Source organism: Schistocerca gregaria, chromosome 6, assembly GCF_023897955.1.
Source record: "Schistocerca gregaria isolate iqSchGreg1 chromosome 6, iqSchGreg1.2, whole genome shotgun sequence".
Classification (NCBI taxonomy): Eukaryota; Metazoa; Arthropoda; class Insecta; order Orthoptera; family Acrididae; genus Schistocerca; species Schistocerca gregaria.
Window position 1 is genome coordinate 19,932,005 of NC_064925.1, and position 20,600 is coordinate 19,952,604.

The following is a 20,600-nucleotide window of genomic DNA, read 5'->3' on the forward strand; positions in this document are numbered from 1 at the left end:
ATAAAAAGAAAGAAGACTTAATCTAGCAAATGAACAATAAAGCATAATTATTAAAATCAAAACCATAAAAACAAAAAAATTAGAATGATATGAACTTAAATAAACTGAACCTCTAGCAGTGATTATTAAAGAACAAATCCAAAAACTAAGTAAAATTAAACTAAAAGAAAAATATTCAATACCAAAATAATATCTAATTATATTCAAATCAGCATATGAATAAACACAAATTATAAAAACAAAACCCGACAGAAACATTAAAGAATGAACCAACCATCAACAATTATTTAATAAACAAAGAGGGATCAAAAAAATTGTTATAAATAAATACTTTAACATAAAGATAAACCAAAAGAATTAAAAAAATCATTACCATGAGAACGAATTATTGAAACTAAAATAGAAAGACCTAAAGCACCCTCACAAACAGAAAAAACTAAAAAAATAACAGGAAAAAAATAATCATAATCAAACTCAATAAGAAAAACAATAACTAACATAAATAAAGAAAGAACAATATATTCTAATCTCAAAAGAACCATTAATAAATGTTTACGTTTAGAAGAAAAAACATAAGCACCAGCAAAATAAATCAATAAAGAAGTAAAAATAGAGAATATAAACATTAGTTTTAATAGTTTAAAAAAAACGCCGGTCTTGTAAACCGGAAATAAGTCCAGCCCCCACTTTTAAAACTTCAGAGGTGGAAAAGCTTCCATCATCGGTCCCCAAAACCGGTATTTTAAATAAACTAACCCCTGAAATGATCAAAATAATAATTATATCATTATCAAATGTAATAAATATTAATTTTATTAAATTAAGACACCCAATATCAATAATGCTTTTTATTATCCTTCAAACCTTCCTAGTTGGATTAATAACAGGAACAATAATAGAAAGATATTGATTATCATATATTTTATTTTTAACATTTCTTGGTGGTATTCTATTATTATTTATTTACATTACAAGAATTGCATCAAACGAAATATTTCAGCCTAAATCAATCACTATAATTATTACATTAATAATGTGAGTATTTATCATATTAATATTAATTATTCTAGATATATCTATATTTATAGACTTTTTCAAAAACACCGAAACTATAAATATTGATACTTCAATCAATTTTCAAGAAATAACAATATCTTTAGAAAAATTATATAATAGACCAACATTCATTATTACAATAATAATAATAATTTATTTAATTTTAGCACTACTAGCAGTTGTTAAAATCACCAATATTAATCAGGGACCTATTCGTAAAATAAGATAATTACTAATGAATAAACCCTTACGATTAAGACATCCTTTAATTAAAATTATTAATAACTCTTTAATTGACTTACCTGCCCCAACAAATATTTCATTTTGATGAAATTTTGGATCCCTATTAGGGTTATGTTTGGTAATTCAAATCGTAACTGGACTATTTTTAGCTATACATTATACATCAAATATTGAAATAGCATTCAGTAGTGTAGTACACATCTGCCGAGACGTAAATAATGGTTGAATTATCCGAACCTTACACGCAAATGGAGCATCTATATTTTTTATTTGTATTTACTTACATGTAGGACGTGGAATTTACTATGGATCTTATATATATATACATACCTGAATAACTGGTACAGTGATTTTATTTTTAGTTATAGCAACTGCATTTATAGGATATGTCTTACCCTGAGGCCAAATATCTTTTTGAGGTACAACAGTAATTACTAATTTATTATCAGCAATCCCATACTTAGGAACAGATTTAGTCCAATGAGTATGAGGAGGATTCGCTGTTGATAATGCAACATTAAATCGATTCTTCACATTCCATTTTGTATTACCATTTATTATTGCTGCTATAGCAGCAATTCATTTATTTTTTCTTCACCAAACAGGATCTAATAATCCTCTTGGACTAAATGGAGATATTGAAAAAATTCCATTCCATCCATACTTTACCTTTAAGGATTCTATTACATTTGTAATAATAACATCATTATTAATTATACTATGTTTAATTAATCCTTACCTATTAGGAGATCCAGATAACTTTGTACCTGCCAACCCATTAGTAACACCAGTTCACATTCAACCAGAATGATATTTCCTATTTGCATATGCAATTCTACGATCTATCCCTAATAAGTTAGGAGGTGTTATTGCATTATTTTTATCAATTAGAATCTTAATAATTTTACCATTTTATAATAAAACACCATTCCGAGGCATTCAATTTTACCCTATTAATCAAATTTTATTCTGAATTATAGTAGTTGTTGTATGCTTACTAACGTGAATTGGTAAACGACCTGTTGAAGAACCTTATATTATAACAGGTCAAATCTTAACAATTATTTACTTCACATATTTCTTAATTAATGTCCATGTCACAAACGCATGAGATAAATTAATTAAGGAATAAAGTTAATTAGCTTAGGAAAAGCATATGTTTTGAAAACATAAAATTAGAAGTTTAACTCTTCTATTAACTTTTCTCAAAAAATTTCACTAAACAAATGAGATAAATAAAATCTTTAAACCAACAAAGAAAATAAAAAAATTCAAAGATAAAGGTAAAAAACTTTTTCAAGCTAAGTACATTAATTTATCATAACGGAACCGTGGTAATGTTCCACGAACCCAAATAAAACCAAAAGATATAATAGCAAGCTTAATAAAAAATATAAAAGAATAAAAACCATGCCCATAAAAATTAAAGCCAATAACATTCTTATGAAGACAATTCTAGTATATTCAGCTAAAAAAATTAAAGTAAAACCACCCGCACCATACTCAATATTAAATCCTGAAACTAACTCAGATTCCCCTTCAGCAAATTAAAAGGAGTACGATTAGTTTCGGCTAAGCAAGAAGCAAAACAAGCTAAAGCTAAAGGAAAAGAAATAATAATAAATCAACAATAAAGCTGATAGTTTATAAAATCAAACATATTAAAACTACCAATTAAAATAATTAAAGACAATAAAATTAAAGCTAAACTAACTTCATAAGAAATTGTTTGAGCAACAGAACGAAGAGAACCTAATAATGAATAATTTGAATTAGAAGATCAACCAGCAATTATAACAGTATAAACACCTAATCTAGTACAACATAAAAAAAATAAAAATCCATAAGAAAAAGAACACATATAAGTTAAATAAGGAAAAATTACTCAAACGGCTAAAGAAATCATTAAATTAAAAACAGGGGAAAAATAATAAAGTAGGTAATTAGATATAATAGGAATTGGCTGCTCCTTACAAATTAACTTAATAGCATCTCTAAATGGCTGAGGAATTCCAACAAAACCTACCTTATTTGGACCCTTTCGAATCTGAATATAACCTAAAACCTTACACTCTAATAAAGTTAAAAAGGCAACACTAATTAAAACACAAATAACCAATAAAAGAAAATTCAAAATAAATATAAATAAATCATAAAGTATCAATACTATTTGTAGAAAAAATCTACATAAATGAATTCTAAATTCAACACATTAATCTGTCAAAATAGTAAATAAATTAATATTAATCAATATAACAAAAAATATTTTAACCATATGGTCCTTTCGTACTAATATGGATTAACAATCTTAGGATAGAAACTGACCTGGCGCACGCCGGTCTGAACTCAGATCATGTAAGAATTTAAAGGTCGAACAGACCTAATCATTGGGCTCCTGCACCCAAAATTTTTCTTAATCCAACATCGCGGTCGCAATCTGCTTTGTCGATATGAGCTCTCAAAAACAATTACGCTGTTATCCCTAAGGTAACTTAATCTTATGATCATAAATTATGGATCAAAATAACAAACATAAATAAATGATATAATAATGAAGAGTTTATCTATTCTTCATGTCACCCCAACAAAACATCATCATTAAATATAGAAAGACAAACAAAAAACTATATAAAAGTAAAATGTCAAGCTCTATAGGGTCTTCTCGTCCTAAAGAAGAATTTAAGCCTTTTGACTCAAAAGTTAAATTCAAAAATTTATTAAGAGACAGTTGATTTCTCGTCAAGCCATTCATTCCAGCCACTAATTAAGAGACTAATGATTATGCTACCTTTGCACGGTCAAAATACCGCGGCTCTTTAAAAATACGCTCAGTGAGCAGGCCAGACCTCAAAATATAAACAAGAGGACATGTTTTTGATAAACAGGCGGAAATCAATTTTGCCTAGTTCCTTATAATAAGTTCACAAGGTAAAAATTTCATACAAATAAATATACTAATTCTATCATTATTACAAAAATTTTAAAATTAAATTAATAATCTTAATAAAAAACCTAAAATATTTATAAAATCAAAATAAAAAATAATGAACTAAAACGTAATCTTAAAGATAGCTGGTTTAAAGCTTACTATTATATTTCTATAAAATAAATTATAGGTTATTAACTTCAAAGCTTATCCCTTAAAGAATAAATAAGTTAATATTTTTACTTAAAAAATTAAATAAAGACGAATAACTTTAAAAAATTAAATTTTTTCTTAAGAAACTAGATATCTTGGGAAACGATTAACATCTCATTTCTATAAATAATTTAATAATAATGATACATTAACTATAAATTATTTATAAATCAACCCAAATCGAGACAAGTAAAATAAATACTAAAATTTTGATAAACCCTGATACAAAAGGTACAATAAATAAAATCTACTTAAAAAAATTTAAAATAATATTTCATAAAACACTTACATTACACCAATAAACTATAATTTAAAAAATCAATTCTATAAAATATACTAAGACAAAAATACAATAAAATTATTTATATTAAATAATTAAATAAACAAAAAATAAATATAATAAAATAAATAATGAAGATATCCTGATTTGCACAGAAAAATTTTCAGTGTAAATGAAACACTTTACTAATAAGTTATATCTTGAAACTCTTCCTAGATACACTTTCCAGTACATCTACTATGTTACTACTTATCTCATCTAAATTGAAGCTACTTTAAAATAAAATAGAATAATCAATAATGAGAGCGACGGGCGATGTGTACACATCTCAGAGCCAATATCAGTTAAATTAAATAAATTAAATTACTATCAAATCCACCTTCATTAACAGTATTTCACTATCAAATCCGTTATAAACAAAAATCTATTGTAACCCACCTCCTCTTAACTATAAGCTGCACCTTGACCTGAAATATTTTATAATTATAAATCTTGAGAATTATAACTCTAAAAAGATTCTCTGATAACGGAGATATACAAACAAATAAATTAAGTAGAGTAAATCGTGTATTATCAATCATGGGGTAGGTTCCTCTGAATGGAATGAGATACCGCCAAATTCTTTGGGTTTAAAGACCTTAACTAATAGTACCCTGGTAAATATAATTAACATTTAAAATAATAGGGTATCTAATCCTAGTTTATTATTTAAATTTCACAGATTCATAAAAAGGGCCACAAATAAATTTTAACATTTCACCTTACAAATTTATATTTCAACCCTAATAATATAAACAACTGTTTTAACCAATAATATTCACTTGTATCATTCGTATAACAGCGGCTGCTGGCACGAATTATGCCGATACTAAATCAATTGCTAAATCCAAAATCACTTGATAATTAAATCAAATTACTGCAAAAAGAACATTTAGTCTAACAAAACTTACATATAATACAAAGAAAAAGTGAATAAACAAGCAAGAATAAAACTTTTAAAAATAAAAAATAAGAAAATTTTAAATCTATTAATTCAGGAAAAAATAAAAGATTCAAATATTTAAAGAAAAAAAAAGAAAAAAACCACAAACATTAACAAAAAAAAAAGAAACGGCACTATGTATGACCACAACAACTTCTCTATTATATATAATTAAAGATTAATATGGAACATGTATAGCAATAAATGTATTATATTCTTTCTTATTTTATCTTTCTTTTCACTAATAAATAAAGAAAGATTAAATAATATAATAAATATATTTTATACAATTATGTAATTTAATATAATATGTTATTAATATGAATTCTTTTTTTTATATTAAGTTAACTTTCATATATATTAGTTAAATAATCTAATTATAGATAATTTACATAATTATATTATTATAATTAATATAATTATTTATATTCAATAAAATATTTTATATTTAAATTAATAATTTTATTTATTATTTCCAATTATAATAATATTAAATATTAAATTACATATTATTATATATATTATATTATAATAACCTATTTTAAGCTAAAAACATAAGTAGCTATAATCCTAGGTAAATAATTGCATTAAAATAATCAATTGATAATGGTAAGATGAACTTATAATACTTTAATTTCAATTAAATGTAATATATTAATATAAATTATTTATTATATATATATATATAAAAAAATGAGCAGGATAAATTAATCCTAATTAAACAAAATAATACATAAAAGAATTTCAAAAAAAAACTTTCGATTTATATATTAAATAAATGAAGTGCCTGATTAAAGGGTTACCTTGATAGGGTAAATAAAGTAAATAAAATTACCTTCATTAAAATTACATAAGATAGAATTAAACTACCTCCTTTAGTACCAAAAACTAACGTGCATCATACACCTTAATGTAAAAAGGTAAGCTAAACAAGCTAATGGGTTCATACCCCATTTATAGAGGTATCAATCCTCTCCTTTTTAATGACCAACAACTCTACAAAACTTCTCTTCCTATCAACATTAATGATAGGAACGATCCTGTCCATTTCATCAAATTCCTGATTTGGGGTTTGAATAGGACTTGAGATCAACTTACTTTCATTTATTCCGCTCCTAACAAGAAATAAAAATATAATAATAAATGAATCATCAATTAAATATTTTATTGTCCAAGCAATAGCATCGACAATATTATTATTTTCAATTTTGCTGATTCAAATAAAATATCCCATGGGATGGGAAACAGAATTTATCCCATCAATAATAATTAGATCTAGACTATTATTAAAGATTGGAGCTGCACCTTTCCATTTCTGATTTCCAGAAGTTATAGGAGCATCAAGATGAAATAATTGTTTAACATTAATAACATGACAAAAAATCGCCCCAATAATGGTCTTATCTTATTGTATTCAATTAAGAACTTTTATTTGAACAATTATTATCTTAAGAATTATTATTGGGGCAATAGGAGGTTTAAATCAAACATCCTTACGACAACTTTTAGCATATTCATCAATCAGACATCTAGGTTGAATAATTAGATCATTAACAGTCAGAGAAAACATCTGAGAACTATACTTCATTATTTACTCACTATTAAGATTAATTATAGTTTTATTATTTAAGCAAATAAATTTATTTTTCATAAATCAAATTTATTCAGCCAGAAATATAAAAACCGAAATTAAATTCATAATATTCTTATCTTTATTATCTTTAGGTGGACTACCACCATTCCTTGGATTCTTACCAAAATGAATTGTAATACAATCATTAATAGAAAACAATATAACAACTATTATAACTATTATAGTTGTATTAACTACAATTACACTCTACTACTATATACATATTAGATTCTCAGCTCTAATTATATCATACACAGAAAATTCGTGATCTATAAAGATAAAGTCCCAAAAATCAAGAATCATTCTTCCTATAACAGTAATAATTTCAACAATAGGATTGATTTCAACATCAACCTTAATTTCATTATACTAAGGACTTAAGTTAATCAAACTAATAACCTTCAAAGTTATAATTAAAAGAATAATCTTTTAGGCCTTAGTAAAATTTTACACCTCTAGAATTGCAGTCTAGAATCATAATTGAATATAAGACCTAAATATGATAAGAGAGAAAACATCTCATAAGTAGATTTACAGTCTACCACCTAAAATTCAGCCATCTTACCGCAAAAATGATTATTCTCAACAAACCATAAGGACATTGGTACTTTATACTTCATATTTGGAGCATGAGCAGGAATAGTAGGAACATCAATAAGAATACTTATTCGTGCTGAACTTGGCCAACCCGGATCTCTAATTGGGGATGACCAGATTTATAATGTTATTATTACAGCTCACGCATTCGTAATAATTTTCTTTATAGTAATACCTATTATAATTGGTGGATTTGGTAATTGACTTGTTCCACTAATAATTGGTGCACCAGATATAGCATTTCCACGAATAAATAATATAAGTTTTTGATTACTACCACCTTCACTAACCCTTCTTCTTACATCTTCTATAGTAGATAATGGTGCTGGTACAGGATGAACAGTTTACCCTCCTCTAGCAGGAGCTATTGCACACGGGGGTGCATCTGTCGATGTAGCTATTTTTTCACTGCACTTAGCAGGTGTATCATCTATTCTTGGTGCAGTGAATTTCATTACAACAGCAATTAATATACGATCAGAAAGTATAACTTTAGATTAAACACCTTTATTTGTATGATCTGTAGCTATTACAGCATTACTTCTCCTTCTTTCACTTCCAGTTTAAGCAGGAGCTATTACTATATTATTAACAGATCGAAATTTAAATACATCATTCTTTGACCCTGCAGGAGGGGGTGACCCAATTCTATATCAACATCTATTTTGATTCTTTGGACACCCAGAAGTTTATATTTTAATTCTACCGGGGTTCGGAATTATTTCACATATTGTATGTCAAGAAAGAGGAAAAATTAAATCATTTGGAACATTAGGTATAATTTATGCTATACTATCAATTGGACTAATAGGATTTATTGTATGAGCACATCATATATTTACAGTAGGAATGGATGTTGACACACGAGCATATTTTACATCAGCAACAATAATTATTGCTGTACCTACAGGAATTAAGGTATTTAGATGATTAGCTACATTATATGGAACTAAATTCAAGTTCAAACCACCATTATTATGAGCTCTAGGATTTATTTTCCTATTTACAATTGGTGGATTAACAGGAATAGCAAATTCATCACTTGATATTGTATTACATGATACATATTATGTAGTAGCCCACTTTCATTATGTATTATCTATAGGAGCAGTATTTGCAATTATAGGAGGTGTCATTCAATGATATCCACTATTTACACGATTAACTATAAATAATACATGATTAAAAATCCAATTTACAATTATATTCATTGGAGTAAATTTAACATTCTTTCCTCAACACTTCCTAGGATTAGCAGGAATACCTCGACGATACTCTGACTACCCAGACGCATATACATCATGAAACGTAGTATCAAGAATTGGGTCTACAATTTCTATTGTAGGAATCATTATATTCATTGTAATTATATGAGAAAGAATGATTACAAACCGAGCAATTATATTTAGAGCTAACATAAGAAGATCAACAGAATGACTACAAAATAACCGTCCTGCAGAACATAGTTACTCAGAATTACCATTAATCTCTATATTCTAATATGGCAGATTAGTGCAGTAGATTTAAGCTCTACAAATAAAGGTTTGACCTTTTATTAGAAAATATTTATTAATGGCAACATGATCAAATTTATCTCTTCAAGATGGAGCTTCACCATTAATGGAGCAATTATCATTCTTTCATGATCATACTATGGTCGTATTATTATTAATTACAGTAATTGTAGGTTATGCCCTAAGTTATATATTATTTATTGCCTATACTAACCGTAATATACTTCATGGACATTTAATTGAAACAATCTGAACAGCTTTACCAGCAATTACATTAATTTTTATTGCCCTTCCATCATTACGACTATTATATTTACTTGATGATTCAGTAGATGCAATAATTACAATTAAAACCATTGGACGACAATGATATTGAAGATAAGAATATTCAGACTTCATAGACGTAGAATTTGACACTTATATAACACCAGAACAAGACCTAGAAAATGATGGATTCCGACTACTAGATGTAGATAACCGAACAATCCTACCAATAAATACAGAAGTACGAGTATTAACAAGAGCATCAGATGTTCTACACTCATGAGCAGTTCCTGCATTAGGGGTTAAAATTGATGCAACGCCAGGTCGGTTAAATCAAGGAACATTCACAATAAATCGACCTGGATTATTCTTTGGACAATGCTCAGAAATCTATGGAGCAAACCACAGATTTATACCAATTGTAATTGAAAGAACTTCAGTAAATTTATTTATTAAGTGATTATCTAAGATAATTTAAGGAGTTAGTTAAAATAAATAACATTAGAGTGTCAATCTAAAGTAACTAAAAAAAATTAGAACACCTTGAAATTCATCAGATGACTGAAAGTAAGTAATGGTCTCTTAAACCAAATAATAGTAAATTAACGACTACTTCTGATGGGGAAATTATATCCAAATCCCTCAAATATCCCCTCTTATATGATTCTCACTATTCATTATATTTTCAGCTACATTAATCTTGTTTAATCAAATAAACTTCTTCTCATTTAAACCTAACCTTATTAAAAGAGCAGAAAAAGGAACAATTGAAATAAAAAACTTAAATTGAAAATGATAACAAATCTATTCTCAACATTTGACCCACCAACTAACATCTTTAATTTATCATTAAATTGAACTAGAACATTTCTAGGACTATTATTAATCCCATCACTATTTTGACTTACACCATCACGAATTAACATTATCTGAAATAAACTAAATTTAACCTTACATAATGAATTTAAAACACTTCTTGGACCAAAATCATTTAATGGAACAACATTCATTTTCATCTCAATTTTTATTATAATATTATTTAACATTTTCATAGGATTATTCCCTTATATTTTTACTAGAACAAGACATTTAGCATTAACATTTGCAATTGCCCTACCTATATGGCTAAGATTTATATTATTTGGATGAATTAACCATACTAATCATATATTTACACACCTTGTACCACAAGGTACACCGCCTGCATTAATATCATTTATAGTACTAATTGAAACAATTAGTAATGTTATTCGACCAGGTACATTAGCAGTACGGTTGGCAGCAAATATAATTGCAGGACACTTATTATTAACCTTATTAGGAAACACAGGACCATCTATAGCAATAAACTTAATCTCATTACTAATTATTGGACAAATACTTCTATTAATTCTAGAATCAGCAGTAGCAATAATTCAAGCCTATGTTTTCTCAATTCTAAGAACTCTATATTCTAGAGAAGAATATTAAACCTATGTTAACAACTCACTCAAACCACCCATTCCACTTAGTAGACTATAGACCTTGACCATTAACAGGAGCAATTGGAGCAATAGTCCTAGTATCAGGACTAGCAAAATGATTCCACCTATTTAATATTAACTTATTCATAATTGGATTTGGAATTACCCTACTAACTATAATTCAATGATGACGAGATGTAGTACGAGAAGGAACATATCAAGGATTACATACAGGATTTGTATCAATTGGATTACGATGAGGAATAATTTTATTTATTGCATCAGAGGTATTATTTTTCGTTTCTTTTTTTTGAGCATTCTTTAGAAGAAGATTAGCACCAACAATTGAACTAGGAATACTATGACCTCCAATAGGAATTCAACCCTTTAACCCTATACAAATTCCATTACTTAATACAGCTATTCTTTTAGCATCAGGAGTAACAGTAACATGAGCACATCATAGTTTAATGGAATCTAATCATACTCAAGCACTACAGGGATTATTCTTCACAGTGTTATTAGGACTATACTTTACAATACTTCAAGCATATGAATATTGAGAAGCACCTTTTACCATTGCAGATGCAGTTTATGGATCAACATTCTTTGTTGCAACAGGATTCCATGGTTTACACGTAATTATTGGAACAATCTTTTTATCAACATGTCTACTTCGACACTCAATAAATCAATTTTCACCAAGACATCACTTTGGATTTGAAGCAGCAGCATGATACTGACACTTCGTAGATGTAGTATGATTATTCTTATATATCTCTATTTATTGATGAGGTAGATAATTGTTTTTCTAGTATAAATAGTACATTTGACTTCCAATCAGAAAGCTTGATATAAATCAAGAAAAACAATTCTAATTCTATCAACAAGAGTTTTCATTAGATTTATTATTCCAATAATTGTTATAATCCTGGCAACAACACTATCAAAAAAATTAATTAATGATCGAGAAAAAAGATCACCATTTGAATGTGGGTTTGATCCAAAAAGATCAGCACGAATACCATTCTCAATACGATTCTTCCTAATCGCAGTAATCTTTTTAATTTTTGATGTAGAAATTGCACTAATTCTACCAATTGTAATTATTTTTAAAACTTCAGACATTATAATCTGAACAGTATCAACAATATTTTTTATTCTTGTTCTATTAGGAGGACTATACCATGAATGAAACCAAGGAGCATTACAATGAGCAGAATAAAGGGTTGTAGTTAAATATAACATTTGGGTTGCATTCAAAAAGTATTGATATTATCAATCAACCTAAAATAGAATAAGAAGCGAAATATTGCAGTCAGTTTCGACCTGGAAGATTGGTATGTACTACCCTTATTCTTATTAATTGAAGCCAAAAAGAGGCGTATTACTGTTAATAATATAATTGAACTATAATAGTTCCAATTAAGGAAATGTAAAGCCAATATGAAAGCTGCTAACTTTTTATATTAGCGGTTAAACTCCGTTAACATTTCTAAAATTTATATAGTTTAAATAAAACATTACATTTTCACTGTAAAAATAATATATCTATATTTATAAATACTTAAAAGTAAAAATACTTCCTAAACATCTTCAGTGTCACGCTCTAATTATAAGCTATTTAAGTAAACGAAAAACAATATTACCAAAATAAATATTCAAAAAATAAAAGTTAAAAGATAAATCTTGAAATTAGAATCATATCAACCTTGAATATAACCAATTAAATAAATAAATAATCTATATAAACCTTGACCACCAAGTAATTCACCTCAACCATAATCAAATGACTTAGATGAATAATAACCTATTTTTAAAGGAATATATCTAATAAACTTAGTTGAAAGAAAAGGTATAAATCATATAGAACCAGCAAATCTAACAAAAGAAAGTATACTTAAAGAAAATAAATTATGAGAAAAATCAAAATTAGAAATAAGATAACCTAAATAAGCACCTAAAATAACAACTGTAATAGTTAAAAACTTTAAATAATAAGGTAAAGCAATCACATGAGGAATAGGAAAAATTAATCAAGATAAAAGACTACCACCAAAAACAGCAACAAACAATAGACCAATTATTCCAAATGAAATATAATAACCCTTATCATCAAAAGAAAATCTAGAATAAAAATTATTATCACCAGATATTGAATAATAAAACAAACGAAAAGAAAAAGAAGCAGTTAAACCAGTAGAAAAAAAATAAAGAAAAAAAATTAAACAATTAATTCATCTTAAACAAACCATCTCAAGAATTAAATCCTTTGAATAAAATCCCGCTAAAAAAGGTATTCCACACAAAGATAAACTAGAAACATTAAAACAAACTGAAGTTAAAGGTATGAAATTAACAATTGATCCTATAAAACGAACATCCTGAGAATCCTTCAAATTATGAATTATTGAACCTGCACATATAAATAATAATGCCTTAAATAAAGCATGAGCCAATAAATGAAAAAATGCAAGCTTTGGATAACCTATAGCCAAAATTCTTATTATTAAACCAAGTTGTCTTAAAGTAGAAAGAGCAATAATCTTCTTTAAATCAAACTCAAAATTAGCGCCCAATCCAGCCATAAATATAGTTATACAACCAATTAAAAGTAAAAATCAACCACAATTATAAGTATCCAATATTGGTCTAAAACGAATTAATAAATAAACACCAGCAGTAACAAGACTAGAAGAATGAACTAAAGCAGAAACAGGAGTAAGAGCTGCTATAGCAGCAGGAAGTCATGAAGAGAAAGGAATCTGAGCTCTCTTAGTTATAGCTGCTAAAACAATTAATATAGTAATGAGCTTTATTTCAAAAGAATTAGAAATAAAATCATAATAATAAATATAATTTCAACCACCAAAATTTAACATTCATGCAATAGAAATTAAAATAGCAACATCACCAATACGATTAGAAAGTGCAGTTAATATACCAGCACCATAAGATTTTACATTTTGACAATAAATAACTAAACAATACGAAACTAAACCTAAACCATCTCAACCTAATAAAATTCTAATTAAATTAGGACTAATAATTAAAAAACCTATAGAAAGAATAAATATTAAAACAATAATAATAAAACGATTTATATTCTTTTCACCAGATATATAATCCTCTCTATAATAAATAACCAAAGAAGAAATATATATAACAAAAGATATAAAAATAAGAGATATTCAATCCAAAATTAAAGTTATAACAACTATAGAACCATTTAAATTGAAAAGCTCTCACTCAACAAAAACTCTATAATCAATTATTAAATAATAAATACCTAAAATAAAAATTATAGTTCTCGAAATAAACAAAGAAAAAAAACTCAAAGAACAAATAGAAAATAAATTCACGGCCTAAGATGAAAAACTTCATATCATTGATTCCACAAAACAATATTTTTAATTAAAATACTTAAGCAAACTAAACAAAGAAATATTCACCCTTTAAACAGAGAATATTTAAAGGCAATCAATGTAAAAGTAAAAGATGATATTCACGAAAATAACCAAGAGAACAAGTATAAACACCAGAATAATAATTCCCATTCTGAGAATAAGAATATATATACAAAGTATAAACAGCTCTAAAAAAAGATAAAAAAAATCAAAGTAAAGAATCTAAAAGAAGATCAAGATATAATTCTATTTAATAATCTAATTTCACCTACCAAATTTAAAGAAGGAGGAGCAGCCATATTTGATGATCTTAAAAGAAATCATCATAAAGCCATTCTTGGCATCAAATTAATTATACCCTTGTTAATTAATAATCTTCATCTACCTAAACGTTCATAAATAATATTAGATAAACAAAATAAACCAGAAGAACATAAACCATGACCAACCATTAGAGAAAGAGAACCTACACAACCTCATCAATTCATAGTCATCAATCCACCAATAACCATTCTTATATGAGCAACGGAAGAATATGCAATTAAAGTCTTTAAATCAACCTGACGAAAACAAATAAATCTTACAATAACACCCCCAGATAAACCTAAAGACAATCAAAAATAATTAAACTTTAAACCCAAATAAGAAATAACCTTTATAACACGAAAAATACCATAACCACCTAACTTTAATAAAACACCAGCAAGAATTATTCTACCTGAAATAGGGGCCTCTACATGAGCTCTTAGGAAGTCATAAATGAACCAAAAACATAGGTATCTTAACTAAAAAAGCCAAACTTATAAATACATAAAACATAAAATAATAAGAACCAAAATCAACCAATAAAGGAAAATATAAAGTATTAGAAAAATCATAAACCTTAAATAAAACTAATAATAAAGGTAATCTAGCAACCAAAGTATAAAAAATTAAATAAACACCAGCCTGCAAACGCTCAGGTTGATAACCCCAACCCAAAATTAAAAGTAAAGTAGGAACTAATCTAGCCTCAAAAAAAATATAAAAAGAAAGAAGACTTAATCTAGCAAATGAACAATAAAGCGTAATTATTAAAATCAAAACCATAAAAACAAAAAAAATTAGAATGATATGAACTTAAATAAACTGAACCTCTAGCAGTGATTATTAAAGAACAAATCCAAAAACTAAGTAAAATTATACTAAAAGAAAAATAATCAATACCAAAATAATATCTAATTATATTCAAATCAGCATATTGAATAAACACAAATTATAAAAACAAAACCCGACAGAAACATTAAAGAATGAAACCAACCATCAACAATTATTTAATAAACAAAGAGGGATCAAAAAATAGTTATAAATAAATACTTTAACATAAAGATAAACCAAAAGAATTAAAAAAATCATTACCATGAGAACGAATTATTGAAACTAAAATAGAAAGACCTAAAGCACCCTCACAAACAGAAAAAACTAAAAAAAATAACAGGAAAAAAATAATCATAATCAAACTCAATAAGAAAAAACAATAACTAACATAAATAAAGAAAGAACAATATATTCTAATCTCAAAAGAACCATTAATAAATGTTTACATTTAGAAGAAAAAAACATAAACACCAGCAAAAATAAATCAATAAGGAAGTAAAAATAGAGAATATAAACATTAGTTTTAATAGTTAAAAAAAACGCCGGTCTTGTAAACCGGAAATAAGTCCAGCCCCCCACTTTTAAAACTTCAGAGGTGGAAAAGCTTCCACCATCGGTCCCCAAAACCGGTATTTTAAATAAACTAACCCCTGAAATGATCAAAATAATAATTATATCATTATCAAATGTAATAAATATTAATTTTATTAAATTAAGACACCCAATATCAATAATGCTTTTTATTATCCTTCAAACCTTCCTAGTTGGATTAATAACAGGAACAATAATAGAAAGATATTGATTATCATATATTTTATTTTTAACATTTCTTGGTGGTATACTAGTATTATTTATTTACATTACAAGAATTGCATCAAACGAAATATTTCAGCCTAAATCAATCACTATAATTATTACATTAATAAGGTGAGTATTTATCATATTAATATTAATTATTCTAGATATATCTATATTTATAGACTTTTTCAAAAACACCGAAACTATAAATATTGATAATTCAATCAATTATCAAGAAATAACAATATCTTTAGAAAAATTATATAATAGACCAACATTCATTATTACAATAATAATAATAATTTATTTATTTTTAGCACTACTAGCAGTTGTTAAAATCACCAATATTAATCAGGGACCTATTCGTAAAATAAGATAATTACTAATGAATAAACCCTTACGATTATGACATCCTTTAATTAAAATTATTAATAACTCTTTAATTGACTTACCTGCCCCAACAAATATTTCATTTTGATGAAATTTTGGATCCCTATTAGGGTTATGTTTGGTAATTCAAATCGTAACTGGACTATTTTTAGCTATACATTATACATCAAATATTGAAATAGCATTCAGTAGTGTAGTACACATCTGCCGAGACGTAAATAATGGTTGAATTATCCGAACCTTACACGCAAATGGAGCATCTATATTTTTTTATTGTATTTACTTACATGTAGGACGGGGAATTTACTATGGATCTTATATATATATACATACCTGAATAATTGGTACAGTGATTTTATTTTTAGTTATAACAACTGCATTTATAGGATATGTCTTACCCTGAGGCCAAATATCTTTTTGAGGTGCAACCAGTAATTACTAATTTATTATCAGCAATCCCATACTTAGGAACAGATTTAGTCCAATGAGTATGAGGAGGATTCGCTGTTGATAATGCAACATTAAATCGATTCTTCACATTCCATTTTGTATTACCATTTATTATTGCTGCTATAGCAGCAATTCATTTATTTTTTCTTCACCAAACAGGATCTAATAATCCTCTTGGACTAAATGGAGATATTGAAAAAATTCCATTCCATCCATACTTTACCTTTAAGGATTCTATTACATTTGTAATAATAACATCATTATTAATTATACTATGTTTAATTAATCCTTACCTATTAGGAGATCCAGATAACTTTGTACCTGCCAACCATTAGTAAACACCAATTCACATTCAACCAGAATGATATTTCCTATTTGCATATGCAATTCTACGATCTATCCCTAATAAGTTAGGAGGTGTTATTGCATTATTTTTATCAATTAGAATCTTAATAATTTTACCATTTTATAATAAAACACCATTCCGAGGCATTCAATTTTACCCTATTAATCAAATTTTATTCTGAATTATAGTAGTTGTTGTATGCTTACTAACGTGAATTGGTAAACGACCTGTTGAAGAACCTTATATTATAACAGGTCAAATCTTAACAATTATTTACTTCACATATTTCTTAATTAATGTCCATGTCGCAAACGCATGAGATAAATTAATTAAGGAATAAAGTTAATTAGCTTAGGAAAAGCATATGTTTTGAAAACATAAAATTAGAAGTTTAACTCTTCTATTAACTTTTCTCAAAAAATTTCACTAAACAAATGAGATAAATAAAATCTTTAAACCAACAAAGAAAATAAAAAAATTCAAAGATAAAGGTAAAAAACTTTTTCAAGCTAAGTACATTAATTTATCATAACGGAACCGTGGTAATGTTCCACGAACCCAAATAAAACCAAAAGATATAATAGCAAGCTTAATAAAAAATATAAAAGAATAAAAATCACCGCCCAAAAAAATTAAAGCCAATAACATTCTTATGAAGACAATTCTAGTATTTTCAGCTAAAAAAATTAAAGTAAAACCACCCGCACCATACTCAATATTAAATCCTGAAACTAACTCAGATTGCCCTTCAGCAAAATCAAAAGGAGTACGATTAGTTTCAGCTAAGCAAGAAGCAAAACAAGCTAAAGCTAAAGGAAAAGAAATAATAATAAATCAACATTAAAGCTGATAGTTTATAAAATCAAACATATTAAAACTACCAATTAAAATAATTAAAGACAATAAAATTAAAGCTAAACTAACTTCATAAGAAATTGTTTGAGCAACAGAACGAAGAGAACCTAATAATGAATAATTTGAATTAGAAGATCAACCAGCAATTATAACAGTATAAACACCTAATCTAGTACAACATAAAAAAATAAAAATCCATAAGAAAAAGAACACATATAAGTTAAATAAGGAAAAATTACTCAAACGGCTAAAGAAATCATTAAATTAAAAACAGGGGAAAAATAATAAAGTAGGTAATTAGATATAATAGGAATTGGCTGCTCCTTACAAATTAACTTAATATCATCTCTAAATGGCTTAGGAATTCCAACAAAACCTACCTTATTTGGACCCTTTCGAATCTGAATATAACCTAAAACCTTACGCTCTAATAAAGTTAAAAAGGCAACACTAATTAAAACACAAATAACCAATAAAAGAAAATTCAAAATAAATATAAATAAATCATAAAGTATCAATACTATTTGTAGAAAAAATCTACATAAATGAATTCTAAATTCAACACATTAATCTGTCAAAATAGTAAATAAATTAATATTAATCAATATAACAAAAAATATTTTAACCATATGGTCCTTTCGTACTAATATGGATTAACAATCTTAGGATAGAAACCGACCTGGCTCACGCCGGTCTGAACTCAGATCATGTAAGAATTTAAAGATCGAACAGACCTAATCATTGGGCTCCTGCACCCAAAATTTTTCTTAATCCAACATCGAGGTCGCAATCTGCTTTGTCGATATGAGCTCTCAAAAACAATTACGCTGTTATCCCTAAGGTAACTTAATCTTATGATCATAAATTATGGATCAAAATAACAAACATAAATAAATGATATAATAATGAAGAGTTTATCTATTCTTCATGTCACCCCAACAAAACATCATCATTAAATATAGAAAGACAAACAAAAAACTATATAAAAGTAAAATGTCAAGCTCTATAGGGTCTTCTCATCCTAAAGAAGAATTTAAGCCTTTTGACTCAAAAGTTAAATTCAAAAATTTATTAAGAGACAGTTGATTTCTCGTCAAGCCATTCATTCCAGCCACTAATTAAGAGACTAATGATTATGCTACCTTTGCACGGTCAAAATACCGCGGCTCTTTAAAAATACGCTCAGTGAGCAGGCCAGACCTCAAAATATAAACAAGAGGACATGTTTTTGATAAACAGGCGGAAATCAATTTTGCCTAGTTCCTTATAATAAGTTCACAAGGTAAAAATTTCATACAAATAAATATACTAATTCTATCATTATTACAAAAATTTTAAAATTAAATTAATAATCTTAATAAAAAACCTAAAATATTTATAAAATCAAAATAAAATATAATGAACTAAAACGTAATCTTAAAGATAGCTGGTTTAAAGCTTACTATTATATTTCTATAAAATAAATTATAGGTTATTAACTTCAAAGCTTATCCCTTATAGAATAAATAAGTTAATATTTTTACTTAAAAAATTAAATAAAAACAAATAACTTTAAAAAATTAAATTTTTTGTTAAGAAACTAGATATATTGGGAAACGATTAACATCTCATTTCTATAAATATTTTAATAATAATTATGATACATTAACTATAAATTATTTATAAATCAACCCAAATCGAGACAAGTAAAATAAATACTAAAATTTTGATAAACCCTGATACAAAAGGTACAATAAATAAAATCTACTTAAAAAAATTTAAAATAATATTTCATAAAACACTTACATTACCAATAAAATCCGTTATAAACAAAAATCTATTGTAACCCACCTCCTCTTAACTATAAGCTGCACCTTCACCTGAAATATTTTATAATTATAAATCTTGAGAATTATAACTCTAAAAAGATTCTCTGATAACGGAGATATACAAACAAATAAATTAAGTAGAGTAAATCGTGTATTATCAATCATGGGGTAGGTTCCTCTGAATGGAATGAGATACCGCCAAATTCTTTGGGTTTAAAGACCTTAACTAATAGTACCC

The 20,600-nt window shown here is 26.6% G+C and overlaps 2 long non-coding RNA genes across 3 annotated transcripts in view; one reads left to right on the forward strand and one right to left on the reverse strand.

Moving 5' to 3' along the window:
• The window catches only part of LOC126278644 (uncharacterized), a 325,715-nt gene that overhangs the window by 46,744 nt on the left and 258,371 nt on the right, over positions 1–20,600 (forward strand). The window lies entirely within an intron of this gene.
• LOC126278641 (uncharacterized) lies at positions 3,529–20,357 on the reverse strand. The gene is made up of 2 exons (XR_007550749.1): positions 19,289–20,357; positions 3,529–3,679 (listed from the first exon to the last, which is right to left on the reverse strand). It is a non-coding gene; the product is annotated as an uncharacterized LOC126278641 (long non-coding RNA).